The sequence below is a fragment of the Siniperca chuatsi genome, linkage group LG10 (assembly GCF_020085105.1).
Source record: "Siniperca chuatsi isolate FFG_IHB_CAS linkage group LG10, ASM2008510v1, whole genome shotgun sequence".
NCBI classification, from domain to species: Eukaryota; Metazoa; Chordata; class Actinopteri; order Centrarchiformes; family Sinipercidae; genus Siniperca; species Siniperca chuatsi.
Genome location: NC_058051.1, coordinates 26,242,857 through 26,269,663, shown reverse-complemented (window position 1 = coordinate 26,269,663; position 26,807 = coordinate 26,242,857). Strand labels below are relative to the sequence as shown.

Sequence of the window (26,807 nt, the reverse complement as noted above, 5' to 3'; positions counted from 1 at the left end):
GAAGGGCGGCCTGGATTCCTATGACTATATAGTCTGCAGAGCGTGTGTCGTTGGCGTTCTCTCTCTCTCTCTCTCTCTCTCTCTCTCTCTCTCTCTCTCTCTCACTGTGTAACTCAACGCCTTCATTCGCTTATAAATGTTATGCAGTGACAGTTTGATGTGATGATTTATTTACTGTATACTGGGTAATGTATCGACTGGGCGAGGTGGTTGGTCTCTCTTTGTGGCGCTTTGTCGTCTCAGACCTGGCTACCTGGTGTTTAATTCCCATTCAGAGTCAACGAGGACTCTGTGGAGTTGCAAAGCACAGCAGTGCAAACACCAACTCCACTCCACAGTTTGAACAGTAAGGAAGGTCTGCCCCCGCCAGACCCATTCACATAATTGCTTGAAGACTGGGTTCAGTAAACATTGCACTGTTGAATTATAGCCCCAGGAGAGAGGCCATCTTGGATGATGGGACAATGCTGCACTGAAGTGGCTCACCCCCTCCTCAAGCACATTGGCACATATGGAGTGCAGGCCGGGAGGCTGGCATTTGTTGACTCTGCAGTGAGGTGTGACGTGGGCCGCTATAGAGGTCAGAGAGGTGAGGACTCTGAACCTGACTTTGGTTCTCAGTTCAGCGAGGGGATCCTCATGATTTATTCACCGCCAAGATTAGCTCCCGTTGCACAGTTTCCTAAACATTTCACTTTTAATTTGTGTATGCAGTTGCATGTCACGCTTCTCACCGTTTGAACTCACATCTTAAATGTTTTGTATAGCTTTGTGCAACGCAGTCATTCCAAAAAGTCTGGTACTCCAAAAGCAGCATTTGTTGACCATTTTCTTTATTTTTGGGTATTTCTCTACTGTTACAATAGTTCCATTAGATGCAGACGCTGAAAATATTCCTTTTTAGTTTGTGCTTCTTTTCCCCGCTACAGAGAAATGAGCCTAAAGTCAGTTTTGATTCAGCCTGTAGCTCGGTATAGGTGGCAGGGGCACATTCTTCTGTGCCCTACTCAAAGGAGCACAGCCGACTTTTGCATTACTAATGATGCTGTAGAGATTCATATTTTTACTACCTTCTAGGCATTCATTGGTTTCCATTCATTTAACTAAAGTATGAAAATAAACTTGTCCAGGTGATATCTAGAAGGGGACATCATGTCTGCATTTATTGTTGTAAAAGTTACATTACTGTACCTTTACTGATGCAGAACAGGCTTTTCAAGTTGATTTGCATTTACATCTACATCACAACACAAGGGTAATGTTTTTTTTACTTGTATGCTACAAGCTTTGGAAAATGGTCAGCAGTTATGTGTGAAATATACATGATTTATAGTAAAATCATAGACTGTATAAAACAGCTAAAATATGCCAAAAATATTGGTATCCTCCTTTAAGGATCCACAGTCTGGCCTCATCCTCAAGCCTGAATTCAGTGCTCCTTTTTCTTTTCTTCTTCTTCTGATTCAATTTACAGCCATTGTCAGTTTGTTTTATTTTATTATTAGAGAATAATCAACGCATCAATTTTCTTGAAAGAATTATATTTTCTCTTAACCTCACATATCCGTGTGATACATGTGCTGTGATGCAAAGTAGGAATTTAGATTGCAGAGATGCATCAATGCCTTGAAGATGGATAAAATATACATGGGACACACCCACACACACACACACACACACACACACACCCTCACACACACACAAACTAATGTCTTCTCACAATACACTGCGCTCTGTGGCTGCAGTAGCGTTGCGCTTTCATGCCCAACATCGTGTCTGTGTCAGACACAAGCGCTGACTCCAAACACAGCTGCACCTCAGCTGGCACAGCAGCAACGCTGTGCATGTACTGACATGAGCACACATACTCTTGAGTACCGCCTGTTGTAAGCAGAGTCCCACTCTTTCCATTCACACCATCCTCAGATCGGTCTGAAGCTTCTGTCAGGTTCGAGTGCCATTCTGTAATTAAATCTTCAAAGCTCTATGTGAAAGAAAGTTTTAATATAAGTATTCATTTTGAGGTAATAGAGTTTAAGCCATCAAACCTCTCTGATTACCATACCTGTCTTATTCTTATTTTCACTTTGATACAAAACACCTCCAATCGCAGACTAGGATAAAATATTTTTGTTCTTTTCTCTTCAACAACGCTTGTTAAAAATTACTGTAAGATCAGTGTTTTGTGGAAGCAGTGTGGCCTAGTGATTAAAGTGATCATCCTTCTAATTAAACAGGCCTATCTTAGGCCAGTAACTGATTTACTGAAGTGCCTGTGAGCAAGACACTAAATTACTACCATTTTTACTCTACAATGTAATCTGACCTCTGTGCAGCGCAGCAAGTACTAAGGGAATTCCCGGCAAGAGTCATTACAATAGCACGTTCACTGTCCACGTTGTATGATATGTAATTGTTCATATTCAGAAGTTGAAAAAAATATTGAGAGCAGTCAAACAGTTAAACAAATGCCCCTTTTGAGTAAAACATACATTAAGTATACATCACTCTTCATTCCTGTGTTATGGAGCTACAAGTGCAATAAACCGAACAGAGTTCGTGGTGAGGTCACAGGATGTCTTAAGGACACAAGACCACAAGTCATAAAAAACAGCTAATCGTCAGAAACTATTTGTGGTAGAAAATCACAAATGTCAATTTCTTTCCCTCACCATGTACAGTGCTCGTATGAGGAGTCTTTTGCCTGTCCTTTGGAATTCACTCATTTTTAAATAAGTGGCGAGCAGGTCTTCCATTAGATGTACTTTAATGCCAATGGTCACTCTGCTCCTCTGGAAATAGTGAGCTTTAAATCTGACACGTGTCGCTCAGCTTGATAAGAAGGACAAAAGACTTTAATAGACTTGTACAGACTCTTGACTGATTTCCCCATCTTAAACAGCCTTCTTCAATCTTTTCACATTGTATTGCCGGGCTTTTTCCCAGGCTGTACCCCAGCTCGCACTCATTAGAGATTCATTGAAATGCTAACATAACTGCATTGCACTTTCCTTTGAAGGTGCTCTATAGTTGTCTGTGCCCTAATGAATCTGCCATTGTCTTTGCTAGCAGCATTGATGTGAAATCACTTGGGCATTCTGCCTTTTGCTCAAGGAAGCTGTTACATTGTCTTGTATGGTCCCTCCCAGCTTAAACAGCTACTCTGATGGGGGTTGCTGCCCTTTTCACCATAGACGTTTTTGTGTGTTGTGAACAAGAGTAGATTTTCTTCCAGGGTACTTAAGTTTACCAAAGGAATGCAATCATTCTTTTTTTCTCCATTATCTTTTAAAACCAGGTTTGACCCTGACATCCCGTGAAGTGTTTGAATCACCGCCTGGTGTCTTATCAGAGCTGATGATTTCTCACTCGCTGAGACTTGCCCTGCCTCCACTTCCTCTTACTGTACAAGAATTTGTTACCTGTGAAACCGAAAGGCTTCCATCTCTGCAAGACTTTATTGTAAACTTAAGAAGATGCAAATTCACCTAAGCTGTTGTTAAACCCTTAATGTTCACAGAGGGAGGTCGGCAAGTGGAATTTTGCAGGCTTCACAGTGTAATGGCTCAGTGAAAAGTAAATACAGGGAAAACACTGGCTTCCCCTTTCTGTTCGCATTTATTTAATTTGGGAGCTTGTTCGTAGGCAGTCATACAAGTCTGCTGTTCTTCAGGAGCCTAATTAGATGACTTCTCAAATTAAAGGTTTTGTATGTTTTGAACACCAGAGCTTTCTTTTATAATGAGCTTCAGCAAATCTGAAAATGGTGAAAACTAAAAATCAACTTTACTAAAACTCAAATAAATTATTTTCATGCCTTAGAAAACACTCCAGCAACCCCAGCTAAAGTCTTTACCCAAATAGCATTACGTTTGCCAAACTTATCATCCCAAAAGCCCTTTCTCTTGCAATGTTAAAAGTGAAAACATACTATTTGAAAATACAAACGAGCAGTCCAGTTGTACATTTTTCCTTATCATACTTATAGGACTAACCAGCTCTACACTGCAATACAAGAACAATGCTGGTTCTTTATTTGCATTTCTTTAACGTAGAACTGATGAGGATGCTGACCTTTTGCCTGGGACCTGTTAGCTTTAGCCTCAGTCTTTTAGTATGATGTCATGTATATAGCCAGTGCATATTCAAGACCCCTTTTACACGAGTCTCGTTTTACAAGTAGTCCGGATATGTTAAAAAGTCAGCCGGAGACAGTGTTATCAACTAATTCATTGGGCTAACGTTAGCTTAATTAGCTAGCTACAGTTGTATGCAAAAGTTTAGGAACCCCTGACAATTTCCATGATTTTCATTTATAAATATTTGGGTGTTTGGATCAGCAATTTGATTTTGATCTATCAAATAACTGAAGGACACAGTAATATTTCAGTAGTGAAATGAGATTTATTGGATTAACAGAAAATGTGCAATATGCATCAAAACGAAATTAGACAGGTGCATAAATTTGGGCACCCCAACAGAAAAATCACATCAATATTTAGTAGAGCCTCCTTTAGCAGAAATAACAGCCTCTAGACGCTTCCTATAGCCTGTAATGAGTGTCTGGATTCTGGATGAATGTATTTTGGACCATTCCTCCTTACAAAACATCTCCAGTTCAGTTAGGTTTGATGGTTGCTGAGCAGTCCACAGCACCTTATTCCAAAATGAAGCTGGCTTGTCCAAATGTGTGTTTGCATATCTCAAGCGACTCCGTTTGTGTCGTGTGTGCAGAAAAGGCTTCTTTCGCATCACTCTCCCATACAGCTTCTCCTTGTGCAAAGTGCGCTGAATTGTTGAACGATGCACAGTGACACCATCTGCAGCAAGTTGATGTTGTAGGTCTTTGGAGGTGGTCTGTGGGCTGTTTTTGACCGTTCTCACCATCCTTCGCCTTTGCCTCTCCAATATTTTATGTGGCCTGCCACTTCTGGCCTTAACAAGAACTGTGCCTGTGGTCCTCCATTTCCTCACTATGTTCCTCACAGTGGACACTGACAGCTTATATTTCTGCGATAACTTTTGTAGCCTCCCCTAAACCATAATGTAGAACAATCTTTTTTTCAGGTCATTTGAGAGTTGTTTTGAGGCCCCCATGTTGCCACTCTTCAGAGGAGAGTCAAAGAGAACAACAACTTTCAATTGGCCACCTTAAATACCTTTTCTCATGATTGGATGCACCTGTCTATGAAGTTCAAGGCTTAATGAGCTCACCAAACCAATTGTGTGTTCCAATTAATCAGTGCTAAGTAGTTACAGGTATTCAAATCAACAAAATGACAAGGGTGCCCAAATTTATGCACCTGTCTAATTTTGTTTTGATGCATATTGCACATTTTCTGTTAATCCAATAAATCTCATTTCACTACTGAAATATTACTGCGTTATTTGATAGATCAAAATGAAATTGCTGATCCAAACACCCAAATATTTATAAATGAAAATCATGGAAATTGTCAGGGGTTCCTAAACTTTTGCATACAACTGTAATTACAGTTGACAAAGTCTGCCCCTGACAGTTGTCATTTCAGCTGGCAAATTTGACGGCCCCTGGCTAGAAATGAGGAGCCTGCTTTTGTCTGGCTCTGTCTGAAATCAAGGCATATAGCAAATAGCAACAGGTAAACTGCTACAAAATTCATGTCTTAGAAGCCAGTTAAAATATGTGCCATATTGCTTCTGGTTTATGGAAGATTTCAGTTCTCAGGAACTGGACCTTCACTGTGCCCCTCACTGAGGCTGCAGAGGCCCTCAGGAGAGACAGGAGGAGAGCTGCACCAGTCTGGTCTGTGGTATCATGTCAGCTGCCGTCCCAGGAGACATAACAACTCTTACTTTGGTATACACACATCTCCTATACACACATCCACACACTTACGCACTGTTCTCACAGGAATTTTGTCTGCTTGTTGTTTTCACCCTCTGTCCTTTCCTCTTTCTGCTCACTCTGGCTAGTAGCTTTTTACTGTTGGTCAAATCTCTGAACCCTTGCACATTGTTAAGGAGTGGTAAACCAGTATTTATATTATAGTTGTTGTAGAGAACTAATTTCTACCCGCCTGACCGCCTATGTCTCCAGTAACAAGGACGGCAATTTGGACAAGTGATTGGCTCCATGATGAGATATCTTTAGAGCTGAAAAGCAAACGAGTTTGTGGTTAAGAGGTTGCCGGCAGGCCATTGTTTTGGTGCAGTGGCTTGTGATGGTCTAAAACATTTGTCCCTTGCTGAGTCACCATCCTGTTGGGGAAATGAAACCTGGAATTATCTACAGGACAAGAGGACCCCACTTCCCCTGAAGCAAAGTTTATTCAGGCTTTCCTGTGCAGTTCAGATGTCGAGTTCTAAATTCTGAAAGAAATAACACAGTGTATTTGTTGTTTTTCCAACCACCATGCCCATTTTCCCTATTCAAATTTTTCTCTGAATTATGTTTATATTTGAAAATCCCCATAATCTGTAGTAATTCTAGTTTTCCTAAATTCATATCTCAACAAGCAAGTCTTATTTAAACATCTCTCCCGCATCTTCAGTCCTTTTTTCTATGCAGTAAAGATATAGAGGCATTTATCACAGGTTTTTATTTTTTTCACAGCAAGAGCTACTTTATTTGGAGTGGCTGACAGCTGGTCACAGAGTGTAGTTGTAAAGCTGCACAGAAGTTTTCATAAGTTTTCACAACTTGGCAAGTAACAAGCTGGAACTAAGGATTAATGAATTCCCCTGGACCTAATTATGCCAGTACAAGCCCTTGTTGTTTTATTTTCCTCTCTCAGCTTGAATGTGATATTTGAATTTCCATCACAGTGTGTTTCAACTGAGCCGAAGTGCTTGGTTGGAAATGTTTTCCATCCAGGTTTGCTGCTGGTTTGCTTTTGAAGATGCATGTTCCATGCCATGAGCCAGACTGTGTTGTAATGGAAAATGTCTTTGATTTACACACACACACACACACTCATTCACATACTGTATTTTTAATGAAAAGGTAAATATTACTCACAACAAATCACAGAGACTTGACCTGATCTCAGGCTGTATAAATGTATCCTTTGGTTACATCCGAAGTAACACAATAATACATCCCATTTGCTTATTATAATGATTCAAATTATATAATATAATGTTTAATATTACAGAAAAAAATTATTTTTGGAAACAATAGGTCTGTGATTTATAAAAAGGCAGACAAAAGTAGGCTTCTCATTTCTAGTTGCCAACCATTGAATTTGCCAGCTGAAATGGCGACTGTTGCTAGCAGATTTTATCAGCTGTAGCTAGGTAGCTAATTAAGCTAACTTTAGCTCCATGAGTTGGTTTAAAACACTGTCTCCGGCTGACTTTTTAATGTTTCCAGCCAACTTGCTTTAAAATGAGAGAACACTGTGAAAGGGGTCTTAAATATGCATTTGATGGCTACACACATGACATAGTGCTAAAAGACTAAGGATAAAGCTGCATGTCCCAGGCAAAAAGTCAGCATATCCTTAGCAGTTGATGATTCATGGAAATCTGGAAATAAAGGAGCAGCATTCTTTATTGCAGATTAGAGCTAGTTAGTCTTAGTGTAAGTATGATAAGAAAAAATGAAAGTTCAGACTGTTGTTTTTGTTCTTTGCTACTTAGCTTATATCCTTATTCGTAACGTTAGCCTAAACTCTGATAGCATCCAGGCCTGGCCTGCCATACTGAGTTACAGTTGCTAAGCTATGATTGGACAACTGGGGAAGCAAACGGTCAATTGTGCTAGTTTAGTTTCCCCTACTACCTCACTGGACCTTTGCACTATTTTTTTCAGACACAACTGGATGTGTCCTCCAGCTGATATGTTCTTCAGTCTCACTACCACCAGATGCATGGTTTTGTGAAACAGGGTGGGATGTGTAACAGCAGTACAATAGACTTCTATGTGAGAACTTGTATGAATGAAAACCAAACCGTTGATAAGAGTGGAATGTGGACCCTGTTGGTGGTTGAGTGTTTCACTAGACTATCACAGCTCCTTGTATGCTGCTGGAAACCATCACCATTGAACCTCCTGATCGTTTTCAAACGCACTTCTCTTGAAGCTGATCCAGATCACCGTCAGGGAGAAGCGGAGTGAAGGATTTCAGATTTAGATATCTTTATTCATGTAGATTATTGCCAACAAAATACAAAGAAATACAAAGACTCCTTAACCACCACGCTGACTAAAGTAGCTTAGCATCCATCATGTGCCCAGAGGCTTGACAGTATGCGAGTCTACCCAGTACCTGGCAGGCCTATTGAAGCTTAAGGTTGGCCTTGTAAAACAGTTGGTAAGGCAAGGGGAATTTCTGTGGTTTTAGACTAAAGTGGCTGTATATAATTTTCTCTCCACCCAAACCATCTGTTGATCCCGTGGAATGAGGAGTCATCTAAATACTCAGCTTAAAGGCTTGTTTATATACTTCTGAAAGTTGCAGTTTACTGTTTTATCAGAGATGGCATAGATAGAGACACCAACGGATGAGGAGATCGATTGGAAAAATACTATTTTGAAACCCAACCGAAAGTTCATCACTCTGCATGTGTCACATTTCTGACATAGCAATATTTAATTTCTGTGGAAGCATGAGTCATCCTGTGTTCTCAGTTTAGACGTACAGCTTACAGTAAGTAGCTGGTGACCACCAACAATGCCTTAACAACACCACATCACTCAAGACCGAGTTATGGGAACGGCAGCTGTTGAGCATTGCAGATGTTTTTAAATGAATGCACAGCTGTTGGAATATTGGTTACATTTTGACACTAATAGCATTTCAGATTTTTTTCCCCTTGATCTCTTTTTATAACCATGTGAGGTACTCGTATGGGATTTGCTAATCTAAATTATAGATCTTGGTTGACCTTGATGTTCTTCCATAATCATCAGAAACAGCGAAGGCCTCACTTTTCTGTTTGTCTTCATGCAGGCAGCACCTCCAGCCAAGTCAGGCAATTATTGCTTTAAAAGGGGTAATTAAATGGTTCTTCCCCTGAACTGAGGGCCTGTGTGATTTATGTGGACTGTGAGCACATAGATGAAGCTCTTTCAGCTGTGCCAGGATGAAGAGGCCCTGTCTTTCCTACCAGGCTCCACCTGCTGAGGCTCTATTATGACCCTGTCATGGGTACAAGGGTTGTAGATGGGAGGCACACTGGGGCCAAAATTTGGCACAATCACTAGACTGCAGACTGCAGTCAGATTCTCTGGCACAGACATCACTCTTGCCAGTTGGGCACATGGTTAACTTCAGTCTGTTGTTTCACCAGGGCTTTCCTGGTGCAGGGATAATGAAAAACAAGATTTGAGAGACATAACAGAAGAATGAGATGAGTTGTTTTTTCATGCCTATTTGTTATTTAGAACAGGCAGAGATTAGGGTCTGATCAGCCCTGGGTGCTGTGTCTCTGAGGGCAAGTCAGCACTAATGCTGCAGCCCTAGGGTAGAGCCTGCCCTTATGATAGCATACAGCCACCCATAATATAGACCTAATGTACATAAAAATGTAAATATAACTGTAAATGTCCTGATGTTCTGTCTCGTTGTCTGTTTCTGATGGCTGTCGGATCAAAAGCCTCTGTAAATACATTTCAAAAAAGAAAAAAAATGTCTGTTGCACTTTTGTTTGCAAAACACTCTTGAATATCACCCCTGAATCTACAGTGCTTCTGCTCAATGTAAAAAATGCGTATGGAAGTTGGCACTTAAAGTCTGATTGGCACTTTAAAATGTGCACGGATCAGTGGAAGCAGATTTTTTCAGTGGTGGAATGGCAAGCATGAGCCGTTGTATTTGTCTCTAAAACATTTTAAAGAAAACCTTAACAATGAAAAACAATAATAATAATAACTGTTAATAACATGTATTGAAAATACCAGTATATATATTATTTTCAAACAAACATTTAATATATTCTAAGGGATAGCATGTATTGTCAGTCATGGCTCATCTTGCTCCCATCCAGCCCCCTGGGCAGGAGTACTTGCAATTAAGCTGAGGAATGAGTGTTTGCTGATGTGAATACTTTAAGGTTCACTTGAAAAAATGCAAGCAGAGAAAAAGAAATTATAATTTTATTGTAACATTTTTATTCATGTAAAAATGTTATGTTTTTGCTCATTGTCTAAGACAGCAAAGATTTACTGTAAAAAAAAAAAACTGTCAGCAAGATCAGACGAAGTGATGTAACCTCACTGGTGAAAGCTGAGTCTTAAATTATCCTCTTTCTTCTCTTTTTTCCCTTGAAAGGTCATGAACTGGCTAGTGCTGGCTTGTCCATTAGCACAGTGATGAGTCCTACATAGAGCAGACTGCAGTTAGTTTCACTTCCTCCTCTCGTATACCTGACTGGTTCACTTCACTGATTAACCACCGGAGCTCGGTATATTTTCACACGAACGTACAGAGTCCCCTGCCTATAATTACCTCTTATTATAGTAGGAAATGGATCCTTCACATCTGCTTCCAATGAATGGCCATGTTAGTCCTCCTGCTTTCTTGTATTATTACATAAACTCCTGGCAAACAGATGTCTTTGTAGGTGTGAGCAAACCTTCAAATTAAGGCCTGTTGTTGAATTATGAGGACAGGTGAAATTTGTCTGTCAACTGTTGAGAGGAACATACTCCCAGACTTTGTTTATGGTTATCAGATGTCGGCCCTTGGGTTTGTTTTGTAGTTGGTACAAAGCCAGACACACTCTCTTAAGTCCATATATGACTTGAACGTAGACTGTTATTAAAGTGAATTATCTGGTAAAGCTTTGATTCCCCTGCGGCATTTGTTTAAAACTGGTCAATTTAGAAAGAACGAAATCACAAAAAATTATGGTGCTAATTACAATTGTAGCCCATTTAATGTAGTCACCGCATGTATAGTCAACAACATGGGTTGCAATAGGAATGCAGATCATGTGGACGCTTGAGTCTGGGGCCTTAAATAATGAATATACTTTGGGCTGATCCATGATAACACCTTACAAACTTCATCTCACATTTTGAACATACCAAAGGTGATAACAGTTAAATTAATGGAATAAGGGCTCCTGTTTAATTGACCAGCCTTTTTTAGGTTAACTGCTGACTTTTATGTCCTGCTCCTGGCTAATTGTAATGGGAGCTTTTTACAAAACACAGTACCAGGATCGTTAAAAAGCCTCTGCTGGCAAGGGTTAGGGTCTGCAATGAATGGCCTCAATAAAGGTTTGTGGTTCCAATTAGCTACCCAATGGTAGGATTATTGCTCATTAGTTTAGATACAAACATACAAGAATATTATGGGGTGTTTCCATTTCACTTTCAGAAAAAGGGATTTAATCGCAACCTGGATCTTATTTTGCCATCTTTTCTCTCGATTAAGATAACAATTTGCCCAACAGAGTAATTGTTGAAATATGGGGACATAGTATCTGCTAGAAATGCAGACTTATGGCCTGTCACACCAAAAACTGTCACAGCAAAATTCATCTGCCAGTATTCACAAAATAGGTGGTGCTAGAGGCTTGGTGATGTAGGGACTACTCGCAGGTCCAGTTGGTGATCTACTGTGGTGGGTGAGCTAACCGCTAACACTCTAGCAAGCCGAGAACATGCTTAGAGTTATTGTAGAGGGGGAAAACGCTCTCAGAAAAAGCTTGCTTGCTAACTGTCAAGCTTGGTCGCTAACGGGACAATATATTCACAATTTATTTAAACAAGGTTTTTACCATTTACGCCTTTCTAATAACTGTTCTTTATACTCCGATGGAGGAGTGTTAAATAAAAGTGAATAGTGCGCCATGGCTAATAAACTACGATAGCTTCCTCCATTTTGGACTCTCTGTTCCCTCAAAGGTCAACACTCAAATCAAAGCGGCTTGCTACGGGTCAACGGCATGAAATTTGCATGTCAAAGTTCACAAAAAGTTGAACTTGAAAATTGCATATATTTGCTTTGCCCCTACAAGGCAATTCTATTGAAATGAACTGATTTTTCTGCCTAATTTCACCGTTTAAATGCTGGTGTGTGCTGGCCTCTATAATGAAGTGCAACACAGGTGATCAGACAGGTTTTAAACAAATCTCTAATTTAACCATATTATCTAAACCAAACTTTTTAAATGCAGTAAACAATTGTAGTCAATCCAGGTTCTTTTTTGTTTTAAAGATATTTTTTTTTGGCATTTCTGCTTTATTTGATAGTGATAGTAGAGAGAGACAGGAAAGAGAGAGAGAGAGGGGATGACATGTAGCAAAGGGACCGGGCTGGATTTGAACCCAGGCCGCTGCGGTAAGGACTCAGCCTTGATACATGGCACACACTCTACCAGGTGAGCTACCGGGGCGCCCCAACACAGGTTATTTTACCTTTTAGATCCTGTGGATGACTGTGGACTTATTTACAACTTGTCTAATCACTCAGGTGCTGATGCCCTCTTTGTGCACTTCATTGTACATCATTTGTGCATCATTTTCTTTAGTCTGTTTTTGTCTGTTTACACTGCATTGAATGGTGTCTTTGCATTTAGGTATTGTTCTGCTCTGAACATGCAGGCGGTTTATTTTTGGGACCATCTTGTGGAGGAAGGGTAAGTAAAGTAAAGGAAGTGTTTAATTTAGCTTTGGGATTTTATCTGGCTCTCAAAGCCTATCCAGCAGGCGTGGCCCTGTCTGGGGGAATTCCTTCCCCCAAGTTCATCAAGTAAAATGGGATAGCTGTCAAACTGACTGAAATGCTCTATTATTACACTTACTATCCAGATATACATGATTGTGGATTTATCAGCATAGCCAAAAATGCTGCCTGCTGTCTCAGGAGCATTTAAACCAGATGTCCTTAATATTTTGATACTTATTGACTCATTTTATGAATCTGTTTGTTTCAGAGGCGATCATTTGCTTTTTTAAATCGATCTGTGAATCACGACAGCTGAAACCACATCACAACCTGCTATTCAGTCTGAGTGATAGACTGGTGAATGATCCCTGCAGGGAAACAGTCTAGACAGGAAGATTCCCAGTCTAAGTGAGTTAATGGAGTATACTGTAGGTTATTTTGCTGATACAGTCAGTAACTAAATACAGAATGTCTTAGCTTTTAAGCATGACTCATACTGAAACATTTTATCTTAAGCTAAACAGGATAAGTAGTGATGATTAATGGAAAAAACATTAAAAGCAATAACAGGGTACCATATTAATTCCCTCAGCCATTGCATTTGATGGGAATATAGGGATAGGTGCAAAATAAAAAATACCTGATTGTGTTGATGTATTTCAATGTTTTTGCATGTTTTGCTCATGCATAGTAAGACACTGTGCTAGACGTCAGGCCTGCAAAACTTTAAATGATGCAGGAAAAGTCAGAGACGTCTCAAGAGGCTCTTGTTGAGCCCCTTGTTGACCTTGGACCAACATAATGACGGGACTACAGTTTATCTCCCATCCAGCAGCTTTTCCTCGGGCCCTTATTCATGACCATATCTTCATCCTGCACTCTCAGTTTGCTTATACAAAGTCTGCTCTGAGACTGACTTCGGTTTTGGCTGGCTTGGATTTCCATACTTGTTTCTAAAGTTGGAGGCATTGCAGCAGTATAAGGAACGTCTTGTGCAAGTGTTGAACTGTTAAAACAACAGCTGCCAAAACTTGTTAAAAGTTGTAGCCAAGTGATTTTTCTCATAAATTCTTCCCATTAACAAGGGAGTGACTGGCTTCTGAGCAAACATGAGCCTAATGGAATGGCTAGTGGTTACCCTGAGTTATACAGGTAAACTAATCCTATTTATAGAGTTTGGGTTTTCTGACCGGCCAAAACAAAAGCGCTTTACACCTGGAGAAATCCAACCTTCACATTACTTCCCAGATCCTTCTCCTTGAACCAGCCTCCAGAACATAATCCAGTTCTTTGCAAGTGTCCTTCCCCTTGATCCTTTGTCAGGGGGTAACAGAGGGAGTCTTGAATCAAGGGTTTAAAACTGAATGGAGAAGATGAGAGCCAATCAGAATGAAGGCATTTTTTGCTAACAAAGTGGGCACCTGATCCCCTCTCACATGCCGAACCCAATAATTGGCTTCAGGAATGTTCACATTTCTCTGCTTTAGGGTATCGTTAAAGAAGTAAAGCTCGCTGGCTTTTTGGAGGGTGGTTAAGATTTGCCTTGATCCTTGGATTGGGGGAAATAAATGTCTTCCTTCACCAAACATAGAAGACGACCTGCAGGAAAGTCCCTTGTTAGGCTGAAGCTTAAAGTCACATCTCTGCTAGCCAGAGTGTGGGCGGATTTGCTCCAAAACATTCATGTCTATTTTTGGTCATTAAAAATTGGACTGTCAAAACTAAATTGCTAAATCATTCTATTCTGGAAGTTGAAAAAGCAAAGTTGAATGAAGTATAAACAGAAAACTGTTTCTGTGTATAATATCTTCTAACTGAATCACATTCTCATAGGCTCTGAGGTGCACAGTCTTACTGTCAGGAGTTTACCAGTTTGTGGAGATCTTGTGGGTGTGCCGGTATGCTGAGCAACAGTTGGCTGTGCCTGCCACCACTCAGAGCGTTTTCTGAAACATAGCTTTCTTCAGTGTTTATTGGTTCTTGTCCAGGCCTAACCTCAAATGGGGAGGTGAGGGGGTTGCCAACCACAGCAGCAGACGGCCTACTGTACTGAACCTCTCTGACGATAGATCTGGAAAATGCATGTGTAGAGTTTTACATTGGGGAGAGCCTTGCACAAAAGCGTCTTTGAAAATGTTGGCCAATTTGAATTCAAGTTACTATGCACAACCATTGAAACACATGACTGTTACCGTAATAGCTAGAATCTGTGGGGAATGTGCAGTGAATAGCAAGCCCTACATGTCTTTTAAACACTGTTTGTGGCAGGTGATAAGTTCCTACACTTTTGTTTATAAAGTATAAATGTTGTATAAATATAAGTATAAATGTTGATGCAATTTATAAATGTTAAGGCATTAGTAAACATGACTTTTCTGAAACGGCACAGAGGTCTGGAGACGTCTCCTCACTGGACTTCACCCCCTGTTCTGTCTTGCACCCACTCTGGCTGCAGGGCCTCTGGAGGAGGGTGTAATAACACCTGCAGCTACGCAGCTCCTGAGGTATTTTTATCTCCCCCTTGAATTCCACCTCTGTTCTCCTCATAGATCCCATCTAAATGCATGGGAACTCAGTCGGTGGTGATCCTTGACATACTAGATTTCTACAAGTCACTTGCCTCACTACAATTTCCTTCATTCCTACTGACATCTTGCTACTTTAAATCATTTCTGCCTTTGAGAAATGTTAATTGTGTTAATAAGCATACACACAACTTTGCATGAACAAAATGAGAGCAGCATTTTGTATCAGGATGATGTAAGCCACCAGCAGCTGTTGAAGTGCTGAGGCAAACACGCCTCTGGATCTGAATTTCACCAGTTCTCACAAAAGGCAAGGGCAGTCAGCCTTGAACAAAACGAGCGTGGATGACTTGGAAAATGTGCTGGCATTTGGAACAGAAATGGTAAATACATAAATGGCTTTGTGTTTGTTGCTCGTGAATTGGTTTATGGTATTGTTCTGCCAAAACATACTGAATGTAATGTGGAAACAGCTGAGGGCATTCATAATAGAGTTATTTGTAATGACCCATAACTGTGACTACTTAAAATGAGGGTTCAGCCATAGTACCTTCCCATGTGTTTTGTGAATAAACATATTTTATCTGCAAGAGAAAGAAGAGCCACTGGGGGTAACCTCAGTTTAGGCACAGACGATCCACCTGTACTTAAGATGTCCCTCCTATAGTACTGCAGGCCTTTGCAGTTAATATAATTTCAAAGGATGTGAGATTGTGTCTAGCTGTACATGCTGTAAATGTCTACTGTAGATTGATATGGACACTAAACAGAAAGAATAATTTACCTGACTCTTTGATCTGACATGTCAGATTTAGTACCTCTATTTGTGACTTCATGCATAATCAGAAAGCAGGAGCACCCTCCAAAGCATTATTAGATTAAAACGATTTAACTACAGCAACAGTGAATGCTGTTGTTTATGCCTGAAGACAAAAAAGAGTCCATCATCTTTGTCTTACTGTAGTATCAGATGACCTTCCAGTGCAAAGTACCAATTGTGAATGGCTTTGCATAGTGTAAATATGTTTCAGATTTCTTCTTAATCGTTGACTGTGGGCACCTAGCCCATGATACTCACATGGATATTTTTTATCTGGTAATTTGAGATTGATGTTAAACATTAGAGAACCCTTTTTATGCTTGTCTGTGTGGGCTGTGATGAAAACTGACCTTTTTCTTGTTGCCCATGGATATTTTGTGCTGTTCTGCAAGTGAGGCCAGGCCAGATCTGATTTCTCCTACTCTGTTCTCTTGTCTTCTCCCACTTTTGGCATTCCCATGGTGCACAGGTTAGCAAAAACAGCTGTCCAATGGGAAGGATGGAGGGGGCTCTTGAAAGACAAGTATAACCTCTGAATACCTTCTCTCCTTCCTCCCTTTGATGATTTTGTCAACATCAGACATCAACATGTAGTGTCTTGTTTACTCTGCAGTGCATAACATCTGGAGAGGAACATAGCCATCTTTTCTGCTACAGCCCTATTATGTTTACATTAATGGCATAAGCAGCTGAGAGAGAATATTTTTGTTCTCACAGCCCATCACTTCTGTGGACTTTTCTTAAGTCTTGGCAGAGCTAACAGAGAGTATTATTGAAAAAGTTGTGGGAAAAAAGGAAAAAGACTTTGATGTGCAGATGGCGCCCAACAAAGAGTTCAGTTAACAGCAGGTTTTGTTGTGATGTTATAAGCTCAAAGTGCATCTTGGGTTACCAAACAAAGACCGCTCAAAACTCATGGTTTGAGAACATGTTGGAACTGCTTTGCGTTCCAGAAGCTTCACCATGGTACCCTGACAAATCCCAGTTAATTATGAGATCGCCATCCCAAATAGCATGACCTTGGGAACTAGTGAAAAGTGGTTTTACCAACATGAAATTATTCCCTCTGGCCAGGATGCCTGGATGGTATTATCTCCCTGGCCAAAGGGTCTGGATGCTATTCTGTTCTCACAAAGTCAGCTCATGAGCAATCTATTATTGTAAAGATGTAAATGATTCATTTCTGCACCTCAGTGGAAAGCTTTACATACAGTATGTTGCTACTCCAAGGATCCAATTTGTTCCAGAAATGGTTGCATAAGCTGCGTACTTAAAAAGATTTTGTCTACTTAGCCTGCTTTTCCCACAATGTAACCATGAACTAATCAAGCATGATACACGGGGGGGAAGTGAGTTGACAGACTGAGCTAGTTCTGGCCAGTGATTATGTGGGACAACGCCAGTGTGGCCAAGTCAACAGGTGGTGTCAGATTAGTTGGTCCTGAGGCGAGAATGAGCGAGAGAGGAAGAGAGGAGGGTAAATCTAACACTGCCGCTGCCACCAGTGTAGGGAAACCAGAGCTTAATCACAGAGCCATCAAACAGGTGCTGCTACTTCCTTTCTAAAGCTGAACTGCCTGCAAAACTTTACATCAACTCAGCAGAATCTGTCGTTATGTTTCTAAAAAGATTGGTAAAAAAAATTGCATTTCATATACACATCAGTTTTAGCTACGCTAGCAGCATGGCTCTAGAGATGGTAATCTCGGTTGTTAGTCCGCCACTTTGGTCCAGACTAAAATATCTCAATAACTGTTGGATGAATTGCCATGACATTTTGTACAGACATTCATGGTCCCCCGAGGATGAAGCCTAATGACTTTGGTGATCCCCTGACCTTTTCTTTAGGGCCACCATGAGGTTGTCATATTTGTTTTTTAGTGAAATATCTCGACAATTGTTGGATGGATTACCGATTTGGTAAAGATACCTGTGGTGTCCAGTGGATGAATCCTAATGACTTTGGTGATCCCCCAACTTTACATTGTGTGTGACTAGCCGGTCAAAATCTTCACTTATCCAGTGAAATATCTCAACATCTACTAGATGGATTGGCCACATTAGCAGCGTTTCTCTAGAAATGGCAATGTTGGGATGTCAATCGGTTGTAGGGGCAGATGTCGACATCTACTAGGTGGATTGCTATGAAATTTGGGAGACATTCATGCCCCCCTCAGGGTGAATATTAATCACTTTGGTTATCCCTTAACTTTTCATCTAGCATCATCATCAGGTCAAAATTTTAAGTTGTCCAATACTTTCGTTTATGACCAAACGCCTGCAAAACTAATGACATTCCCATCAGCTTCAGCTAGTGTTAAGTGCTAATTAGCAAACTTTAGCATGCTAACATGCTAAACTAAGATGGGGAACATGTTAAACAGTATACCTACTAAAAATGAGCATATTTTAAAATAACATATTTTTTGAATTGAGCATCAAGTTATGAAGTGTATATGTGGGTTTTTCTTCGGTGCTGGGAGCTCTCTTCTGTAACTACTGTATGTATAACAAAAAGTAAATGGGTCCTCTTGTACAAGGAAATCCACAGTTCTTATGCATTCATTTACTGTCAAACTTTGTCCTGAGGTGTTCCTGTAGTGCAGTGTCAGCTTAATGTTAGGGCACCTCAGATGCCTGATCCCTCTGAGTTCAGAAGAAAAGCAGACATCTTAATTGACATAGCAACGCTTTCAAAGGGTCTCTTTCTGTTATAAATAAACAGGCCGGGGCTGGCTAAGCCGGAGCTGCTCTTCCCCTCCGAGCTGCCACCAGTCTCTGCAACTCACCTGTCAGCTGTCGTCTGGGGGAACTGGAGCTGGCCCCTCAGTCCCCTCAGTCCCCTCCTCCCGGCAGGTCGTTCTCTCAGAAATGTTACCGGAAACACACGCTATTTATAGACCTATGAATTACTCCCACAGTGTTTATGATGTGACATGCAGTTCAGGTGAGACAGGATTTGGTTGTATTTTTCCAGTTACACTTTTTTTAAAATCATTCTGCTATCTTTTTTGTCTTTGCTGTAAGTTAAACATTTTACCTCTGCCTTGTTTTCCCCATTAGAGTATAAACATTCATTGGGATAATCTTCTCACCAGTAGTTTTAAGAGCTAAACCTCCAATCCAGTAAACTGGAGTTTCCACAAACCACAGAGCCCTATTAAAACAGAATAGGTTCTTCCTGGCTGAAACGGTGGGCTGATAACTGTGTGCCTGTTAACAAGGTGTGTTTCTAGTGTTTGTGTTCTTGTGTGCAGCCGTCTATGTGTGCATGTGCATTTCTTATTATCCGAATGTGTAAATAAAGGGGTGGTTTGGAAGGCTTTTGTTCATTGGTGGTGGGGGCCTTCAGGTTCTACCACTGGCTGAGCTTTGGCCCTGATTCTAGGTGGTCTGTTGACGCAGTGTCCTGTTGGGGCCCCTGCTGGGGTGATAATTGAAAAGACTGGGCTTCTGAGGGTGTCAACTGGGCCTTCACGCCTTGGGACGTTTGGGTGGAATGTGTTCACGCTCTATTATCCCACCCACAGTGAAAATGTAATACAGTATAGCTTTTAAAAACACTTTCAGCTACCTGAAAAGGTAGCCTGAAGAATATTAGTTTGGGATGAGGGGACTTGTGAGGCTTTGCTCTGCTGCTCTTTACACAAATTCCAAGTCTTGTGATTCTGCTATCATTGAGGCTGAAAAAAGCCCATCAGAGGTCGCATTTCAGTTAGTGTTAGGCTGGGGTGTCTTGTTTCACAGCCCACTTACGATCTCTGCTCTCTGTCTGGTCGTTGTGTCGCCAGGCTGTGACCTTTTGCCTGAAATACAAATATCGTGACTCACCCCCAGTTTGCAAATTGTGCTATTTGGAGCTGTTTCAAACAAGGCCAGAGATGATACACATACAGTAAGGTACGGATTGTACTTGAATGGATCTAAGCCTTTGTTTTAATCTATGTGGGGTATCTGACATAGGTTTATTTGGTGCGTCAGGAGAATCAGTCAGTGTCAATCACAGAAATGTATGCTAAATTGAATTGGCAAATACTTTTCTGTGACAATTTCAACTTGCGGGAAACATCTGATACACCAAGCATGCTAAAGCTTATTTTAATCAGGTGTGGTATTAACTAACATTGCAACCTGTTTTGCAAGCATGTACAACTGTACACTTGTGTACATGGCAGGGATGCATTAGTTCTTTTTTTAATTTAATTGTCGCTCTGCAGACATCCTTTCTCGCCCTGTGTAGCTGCACAGGGCGTACACAAGTCCGTACAGGCTGGATGCTTATTTTGACATCCCTCTCTAAACAGTGCGTGTTGGTATAAAGGGAGAGGAGTGTGAGAGGTTGTGTGGCAGATGCTCACTAGCTGGAGGCGCTGCTTTCTTTCCACTGAGAATTTTTGAAACTGGTTGAACCTCACATGGAGAGACAGGGCAGACACAAAAACACAACAGACTGTCTTATATCATTTTGTTGAATTTTTTTGATCATATCAAGGTGTGGTGGGTATGATTTGCCTTTTAATAGGATGCTTATATAGTGACAGAAGTGATTTACATCTCCATGGTTTCAACTTTTACCAATTAAAGGGGAACTCCACTGATTTTGCACATCAAAGTCTGTTTACAGGTCTTGGGGAATACTACTGTATATGTGGTAAAAAGCCTTTTGTGGCTCTAGAGGAAGCACAATCAGATTCATTGCCAACAAAGAAGAATGCATGGAATATAAGACGATATCTTTGGTTCTGCTGCATTGATTTTGATCTTTTTTTTTAAAAATGTCCATCATGAGTCTGACAATGTTATAGGAGTGCAATGCTATTTTTTTTAAGTGATTTAGTTGGCTCTTTAAAATATGCACCACAGAGAAAAAAAGATACTGCCCCTCCGTGCCGTTGCAGTTACCTGTTAAGTATATTTAATGGCATAGTCCTCAGTGGATTGCACTCCGCTGCATCACCTTGCAATAGCAGAATATATCTGAAAAGACATCATACATGTCAAGAAAGTGCGGTTCCCACTGTCTATTTTCAGTGGGAAACCAAGCTTATTGTAAAATGCATGGCATGACCATGTGGGAGAGAGAATGAATGACCTGGGGGAAGATGGCTAGGCAGGCACTCTAAGCATGTCTTCAAAAATGTGGACTCATCCTTCACTTTCTACTCCCTGGCCCCCTTCCCTCCTTCTGTCCCTTTTTCTGAGAAAATCTGATGTGTTTGTTGCACCCACATTATTAGTCAACACTTTAAGAAGATAATCCGTGCACGTTGTCAAAGAGGGTTTGTCTGTTGAGTGAAGAGCCGCCTTCCACTTCCTTCCATCCAGTCACTTTGGATTAAACCCTGTGGAAATGTCAAAGAGCTGCAGAGAGCAGAAGGGCCTCACTCATCGGTTCCTTTGTGCGGCAGGGGCCCAGTCAGAGGTTTAGTGTCAGAAGTGGCAGTTTTTCAATTCACCCACCACTCCAAGCAAGGGTTAAACACGTAGGAAACTCTGTCTCTGTCACACAAACATACACAAAGCTGCCCTGTTGCCACAATTTCGAGACGTCTGTGTCTCCTGTACCTGCAAGTGTGGAAACGGAACATTTCTCCTGGGGTTATCCTTTTTCCCACTTCTCTTTCATCAGCCTTTCACAACACAAGGCCAAGCACTTCACAAAACCCCCTCCATATGTGAAGATCACTATATGAGTGTTAGAGCCGTAAAACATGTTGTGGTATCAGTTAGAACCAACATTTTTCTTTGAAATTGTGCAATGGGAACTATCTTTATTTTTTTCCCTCAAAAATGATGGATGATCCAAGGAGTTTGCAATATAATGCAGTGTATTCGTACACCTTAATCCTGGGCCTTGGGCATCCAAATCTCTGGGTCTGCATGTGCACACATAATCTATTTTTACATTATCAAGGCGCTGTAATGGATCTAATTTAATGCAACCCTGTTAATGCTCCTGCACCTACTCCACAGATAGCAGCTTGTCAAGTAAAGGGAGTGCAGGGGTTCTGCAGCTGAGTTCTTGTTGGTGCCTGGTAGTGCTCCTTCTTTTCAGCCTACTCTACCTAAAGAGAAGAGTATGTGTCAAGTTTTTATCCACTTAATGCTCTCTGCAGTTTACATTCCATTCCTGTTTAGTACATGCTGCTACTTCAAGTCTAAGCAGATATTGTTAGTCTTAAAGAGGGAGAGCGCAAAAGAGAGGGGAGGGTGGTTAGGGAGGGATGGAGGGTCAAGGAGGTTGGGAATTCATCTTGTGAAGGTTTTCTGTGCGTGCCTGTGCACTGCTTGCTTGAAAGGTCACTACTTGGTGTTTGAATCAATTGATTGCTGCCTTTTTCATCTTTCATCTTTCTATGTTTGCCTATCACACGCTCTGATGGGGACAAAAGCAGATAAGCTGCGTGAACCCAGGAGATGCTTTAAATGCTAAACCTTTGCTGCTCCTATTACATATTATATTGAGAGAGCATGACTCCAGTGAGACTCTTGTCTAGTATGAGCTTGGTCCAGCTTTTTATTTTCTGTAACACATTGGCTATGCCTTTAAGATGTTTCTCACAGATCATCCTGCAGCTGCATCAGTGGGTTTATTAGAGTGGGCGAATTGAGTCCCCTGAAGAATTCTTCTCACACTGCCTCTGACAGGCTTTGGCTGTCACCGAGATGTTACCAGGATGGGAATTCTGGAGTGTGGGTCTATAATAATGTCAGTCTGTTGGTGCATGTGTGCATGAGAGTGTGGGTGTGTGTTTGCATGTGCTACCACATGTCAATGTGTGTGTGTGCGTGTTTTGGACACTTTCATTTTTGTATTTGTACATTTGAAGGACCGTTCCAGTGGTTTTGGATGTTTTAATCTGCAAATCATGTGTGCTTTATAGTACTGCTGGCCATTTTTCAAAGCATACTGTAGTCTTTACACTCACTTTAAGTTCACTCGGTTTAATCAACAGGTAATCCATCACAGTAAACTTTTAGTCACTTTTATTAGGCCTATCTTTCTAAAGTTACTGTATCATTCATGGGATAATGTAGATGCAAGAAACACCCATTTTGAAAAGTCTTCTTTGTTGGTGCATCACAGGAAACTCAGAGATTCTGGTATTTTTAGATTCTCTAACATGTGAGAAAAGTTGGCAGTGGAATAGCAAGAAATTACCAAAGTCACAGTATCGCTCATATCCGTCACAAAGCCCATGCATGCTTATTACTTGTCTTCTGGGTTTGATTTCCTGAAGAAATTGCTTGCGAATGCTGACATTTCTGATGTGAAGGCTTAAAGGATAAGTCTGGTGATATTCTGTGTTTTTGTCATTATCAACAAATCCCATGAAAAGACCAAACCAACAATGAATAGATCCTGCTAACAAGCGTTGCCTGATATAGCTTATTCATCAGTGCCATAGAGCTCCATTGTTGTCCAGTAACTATTAAAACACATAAATGATCCACACCGTTGCACTGGGAGACATGTTCCTTCATTCCAGTAACTGTGGGATTTGAGTCAATCCCACATACACTGTTCTAATGTCACAAAAACTCACTAGGTGATCAAATCTGTGCAAAAATAGTTCCCAACAAATACACAATTTCTTCCTGTTTGAGTAATGTTTGCTAAATATCATAGTGCCAAACTGTTTTAGGAAATGATTTAGGCTTTAAGAAAATAAAAAATTAAACTATATATTTGTGACCTGTTTTTAAAGATTCATGTCTTTAGTAGGAAACTAAAGTGACACAAAGGCTGGGGTAATCATAAAGTTTTGAGAGACAGATGAACACATGGGATTTATTGACAATAAAACAAATATCAGATATGGCCAGCCTTACCTTTTAAATTAAATGCACTGCCAAGAAACAGTTCTTAATAACCATGCACTGTTCACTATGATTGATTGAGAATCTCAAACAGATTTCAGGTCTCTGCAAATTGATTTTAATACCATACAGAAATGAATGGAAACCATTAGCATCCTGAATGGTGTGGCATCATTCTAAAGACGAATGGAATATTTTTAACAGTCAGCATTAATGGGCTGAAACATGCAAAAACACCAAAATAGTCAAAGCTCCATAGTCCATCTTACTTACATCTTCTAACAAATTGTGAGTGATGCAAAATGTTCTACATTTATCTAATGCTCTAAAGCATCTATGAACTGGACTAAAAGATCAGTTTATGTATTGTTATTGAGCTCAAATGGCCTCCTATAATTTTGTGCATGTTATCTCAACATGCAGTAACTCAACATACAGTAGGTAGCAAGCAAGCACCAGTTAGGGAGTATTAAAGTACAGCAGGGGTAGTGAATATGGAAAAGTGAATGCCATATTAGTTACCACACCATTATCTCACTATCGATGTTATGATACTAAAATTTCATGACAAAACGTTTCACTTAGTTTTATCCCACTGAGATAACATTACAGAAACAAGATAACAGGAAAAATGGATAATGGAAACAGCCATTCTTAAAAATAATTTATGAGACATTTGTTCTTGTGGTCTTACAAATAAAAGCCGTGGAGACTTGGGAAGCGTTTAATGGCTGTAATAAGTTTCTTATCCATTTCAGGAAACAAAGAAGCATGCAAATCTGATTGGCTGTTAATGGCTAGTGACTGTAAAATTAAATAAAAGGGCTTGCAGTATATATGTGCATGTTTAGGAGCCAACATTTGTTGCGGAAATGACAGCATGTCTCCAGCTGCAAGATTTAACGACAGCTGACAGTAGTACCCTCTTGGCAGTCTGACCAATCTTTTTCCAGAATGTTCTGCTTCTGCCCCATTGCTTATTAATTGTTCACGGACCAAAAAGCAGTTGTTTCCCTTGCTCCCGCTAAACAACAGCTGGGAAAACTTAAGGCCCGTCCACAGGCTTCTGTATAGTATCACCTGTCACTCATTATCCATTGATTCAGTTGTTCCCTTTTTCTAGAGCTACTACTACTTTATCTCGCAAGCCAAACATTGTGCATTGTGAGCAGACTAATTCATAAGTAAACAGTGGCATTCCTTTTGGCTGGAATGTCTGTGCTCATCTGGGTGTCATGTGTGCAAGATATTTATGTGCATGTGTGTGCCTTCTTTTTTTCAAGCATATACCTGGTTGCCATATATATCACACTGAAAATTGCAAGAAGTTTACAAAGCGAGGAGAGCTTCTGAGGCCGGTGTCTTCTGGGTGGGGCGGAGTTCAAAGAATTACAGTGTCGGTCAAGACCTTTATCTCGAGGGAGAGATAACTTTAACACAACAGACATGTCTCAACTCCTAGACTGAGAGTAAAGGTCGTGGTAGCTTTTTGAACTAGAATGCAGTAGCAAATTGAGAAAGCAAATTCATATGTAGTTCCCAACTCTCCCGAAGATGAGGCCAGATTGACATTCTCAAACAAGTGTACCTTAACATGTTAGCTTTAAGATCAGGTGCAATATGGACTTGTCCATCAAAGGCTACTCTGTAAGTTTGTGGTGGTTTTCGCCCAGAAAGCATCCAGTGTATCCAGATGATACTCCATCCCAAGGGAGTTGGAAGCAAGAGATGATCGCACCGATGGTTGGCTGATCGGCACCACTGAAAAGAATTTGGTTAGTCAGCAGTTTCCTTTTGAAAATGGCCCGGGATTGTTGTTGTAAGGGTGTTCAGTCAGGGGAGAGAGGATTTGGGGGGATAGATCTAGTTATTTATTTGCTGGTGCCATTTAAATGGGAAAACTACCATGACAGAGTTTGGTGGAAATACGAACTGGCGGGCCATGCCAACTGGAAATGCCAGGGGTGGCATCCTGCCAGAGTCGTATCTGAACTTAAGCCAGAGTCTGGGCAGTCTGGATGCTGAGATGGTGAGCGCAGAGATAATAAACCAACACTGTGCTCCAGTCGGGCTGGATGTGAACTTTATCAAGATGATTGATCAGATATGAGAGCAGCTGGCTAAGCTTTGTGTCTCCTCATTGAAAGTGTGTTTGGGTCTATCAAGTGCACTGAAATAAGAGGCAGTTCTGTCTTTTTATTAATTTGACTGAGTGGTTTTGGTTCAAGGATTGCCATTAGATAATGTTGTGATAGAAATCTGCACTCATATAATCCTTTAGGATATTCATACATCATTACTCCTCACTGAGGGTAGCTTTCTGTACTCATTCTTAGTTAAAAGGAAATGTGAAAAATGTGTATGCTCAGAGTTTTAAACTGAATAAAATTTTACCCAACTGTGGCCTGGGGCCAGGCACTGTATTTTCAGTTTCACTCCTATCCTTCCATTCATATAACATGCTGAATGACACGATGATCACACATTTTGAAGCAACCTGTACTCTGAGGTGCTACATTTACTTGAGGTGTTTTTACTGCTGCTGGAGGTGACATAATGTTTCAGTGATAGACTCCTTCCTAATTCCAGAGCAAAGAGTGGGTCATAAAGGACTAGTTGTGGTATGCTGGATTTTTTTTTTTTTACCCAGGGGGGACGAAGTTTAAAGCATACTTAAACAGATTTGTGTCATCCAGTCATTCTGATCTCAGCATCAGTTGCTTTCCTTGGCTGTCAGAGTTTTGTGGAGTGTGTGTGTGTGTGTGTGCATGTGTGAGTGTTTGCTTGTACTTGTGTGTGTGCATTCGTATGTGGGTCATTGCAGTCAGCTGTGCAATATCTGTTGCCAACTTCCACCATTAAGATTAGAAATACATACAACAGCAAATAGTAACGATTCATTTGGACATTTGTGCAGTGAAAAAAAGTTTACACCATCAATGAGCTCTGTTCGTACTGGTGTCATGAACTTTTATTTGCATGCAAACTCTTGAGAAGGCCTCTAAGAGATAATAAATGGTAAAAGTAAACACATCACAA

General features: G+C 40.7%; 1 protein-coding gene across 12 annotated transcripts in view; it reads left to right on the top strand.

The window, feature by feature from the left end:
• Nucleotides 1–26,807, top strand: part of hspg2 (heparan sulfate proteoglycan 2) — a 94,684-nt gene that overhangs the window by 2,727 nt on the left and 65,150 nt on the right. The window lies entirely within an intron of this gene.